This window comes from Thalia democratica, chromosome 3 (genome assembly GCF_965202585.1).
Source record: "Thalia democratica chromosome 3, ktThaDemo2.hap1.1, whole genome shotgun sequence".
In the NCBI taxonomy this organism is placed as follows: domain Eukaryota; kingdom Metazoa; phylum Chordata; class Thaliacea; order Salpida; family Salpidae; genus Thalia; species Thalia democratica.
The window spans coordinates 37,476,391-37,479,630 of NC_139167.1; positions in this window are offsets into that span (position 1 = coordinate 37,476,391).

Below are 3,240 nucleotides of genomic sequence, written 5' to 3' on the forward strand. Positions count from 1 at the left end.
TTTAAGATAAAATTTGCGAGGGACGCCTATGAAAGCCGCATATTGTAGAAAATTGGTGAAAATCTCTTATCGACACAAAATAAGCGAGAAAATGGTGATAATTTTCATTCTACTTTATATCTTGTTACTGATAAACGCAGTAAATTGGTCAGAAATTGGGGGTAAGATATTGTTTTGACTCTGTGTTTAAGTTTGAAGATTTTTTATTTTTCATTTAGAATGTTTACAATTGCTCTTGTTTATTGAGAAAAGTTTAATTAAACAATTTCAGAAATGATTTTAACACTATGAAACAAAATTGTCCATTTATGTACTTGATTACAGGAAAAAAAAATTACCATTGTTTTAGAACTCAACTAAAACAAAGGATACAAGTTAATGAAATATAAAAACTTTATATTGTTCATAATTCAGAAATAACATACGTTATAAACAATATACAAAAATATATAGTTTTGACACGATAGGTTAATGCATAAGCTTATACAATATTTTTGATAAAAAGAAAGATCTGAACAATTAGTTTAATTACCGACTTAAGTTGCTATACTTATAATACTTTTCTTTCAGTATAAGCATGTCTTTTTTAAGCTTCAAATGAGTAGTCAGCAACATAGGATTTGTGTTAATATGAAAAAATTAAATTAAAAATCGGAATTATGGCAAGATTTATACCTGGCTAAAAAAAATACTGTTTGAAAACGCAAACTCACAAAAAAGCAACATTGTGAAAGTTGTGAATTAAGAGCTAGAGACAGGTGTTTACTTAATCGCTTGCCACATGCCGCGTAAAAAACTTTGCACTTTCCTTACGACGATCAGGCCCTCAGGCTCCCAGCTAGTAGAAAAAAAAGAAACTTTCTGTTTATCTTCGCTTTGCAGCATAATTGACTCGGCTTTGTAAAGCCGCCTGATCTGGCTTTTGCTTGGCATTATACACATATACAAGAAAGGAACGAGAAATTATTTTCATAATATCGCTAACAACTTTGTTAGTTTGTTTAACACACATGCTAATTTTCATCTAATGCATGCCACCAAACGAGATTTCGGGTGGAGATAGGCGTCGCGGCAAATGTCGCTTCAATTTTACACTCTCGGTCAACACGCTGAGACGGATAAAAGAGAAAGCACCAGATATGTTGTGCACCTCCACACAGCATTATGTTCAGGAGAGACATGAGTGCTGGTTTGCTTACAATATAATTCATTAAGAGCCGAAAGACGGTGCTAGACTTTGTTTCGTTGCTGAGTCGCTAATGCGTTTTTGTTCAGCAAAGAAATTATTGATTTGCTCCGAAGACCTTTCGCATAATAGAGGCCTCTTTGCAGTTCTGGTGAAAACGCATCAGGCGAGCAAATGGTCCTTCATGCTCTAACGTATCAAGGAGCAGGAAAAAAAACTGTTAATTTAAAATTTAGTCATGCTTTTTGTCCTGTAGAGCCTTCGTTAAAATCTGTTGCATGCAGTTTCTTAATTAAAAGCCAAATGCATGGAACTGCAGTTTACTTCAGTTCCAAATGTCAGTCGGTTTTAAAAGAAGAGGACTACTTTTTTGTTTCAACAAGACGGAATGGAAAAGCTGTGACAGATTGTCTTTAGATAGGAAAGATAACGTCATTTAATTTCTCTTATCGACAGAAGTACTAATGCCGGGGTAACAAGTTTCATATTTCTGTAACAATAAGTAACTTACTTACTACTATGTATTAGCAAACTAAACACACATGACATTATAGTCGTAAAAACTCTGAATTGCTTTATGTTTCTTTATACAAATGTTGAAATTTTGTACTTGCTTTAATTATATAACGCAAACTGACCGAAACATGCACAAACAACAAAAAGAACAAACAAACTAAAACCATAAAAAGTAACATAGAAAAAATAATATTGTTAACATTAACATTTATAAGTTAAAAAAACCTTGAAAGAAACCAGAAAAGGGTGGCGCGTGTGTGAAAAAGCTCAACGCAATAAACCTCGAATGAAACGAGAACGCGTGAGTGTTTTAATTAAGACTTCCCTTTTGTACACAAAGCTGTTGAGCCCGAATCAATCGTTTCAGATCAAAGCGGCTCGGCCCTGAAACCAGCCAGTTGTTTATTTTCGTTTCTGCGCACAGTCATCGCTTTCTAAGGTGACTAAGTCGCTTGCTGCAGCTCTAAATTGAAGCGATTGGTCACACCGAAAGTCGTTAGGCGAAAGACTCTCATCGAAAATTAACTCGTTAGCCAAATCACCTCTCGTTTCTTAATAAAGGTGGGCATGAAATGTTTGAGCGAAAAAGCCATTGAAGTTCTTCATCACCTTTCAATTTGTCAATTTGTGTAAACAAACAGATTGCTGGCTTAGCGCTTATCTAATTAAATAGTCATGAGAATCGGCACTTGATGCTGTAGCTGATGAAAGTTTTAATCATAAAACAGATTTAGCTTGAAGATTACCGTAACATGACAGCCAGATTGAAATCTATTCTGTTTTATCCTCTCTATATAAAAAAGTTGTGCTTTCGCTTGTCAGTTACTTGCACGAGAACCAATACACACCTTAAGTATTTAAATTGCTTTAATGACGAGCTTTAAGGTGTAAAAAGCAATTTTAGTTTTTCAATACATTGTAAACCCGTTATTATTATTTTAAATTCTTTTTTCACATTGTTTTTTTTAAATATATTCATGCTGAGTACTTAAAACACTGCTTATTGCTATTTAGAGTAAAATTCTTAAAACCGAAGTTAGTAACTCAGAAAAAAAGGAAAACAGAAACCTGTTAAGAACTTAATTTATAAATTTTTTACAAGTCTTCATTATCTAGTAATATAATTATCTTATGAGTAAATAAACTGAATTAAAAACCAATACTTTTTTTTCAGCACGGAGGCTGCACCACCAAGTCCACTCGCACGCCACCTCGCCAGCCGCCAACCCGGGGCTTTCCCTTTTCTCGTCGTCGGCCAAAAACGGCGTTTTCCACCCGCACCTGCCCGCGGCCGCCCACCACCAGTTCAACGCCAACCACTCGTGGACCAACAAGCACCGGGGGCTGTACGACTTCAACCTGCCCACTTCCGCCCAGCAGCAGCAGGTCAAGGTCGAGACCACTTCCTCCGTCTCGTCCAAGTCGGACACGAGCGTGGCGGCGTGCAAGCCCCAAGCGCAAGAGGGGGACACGACCGCGGCGGCGGCGGAAAAGTCAGCGTTCGGGGAAATAACCAGCTGCGAGAACGGCGCGTCGCA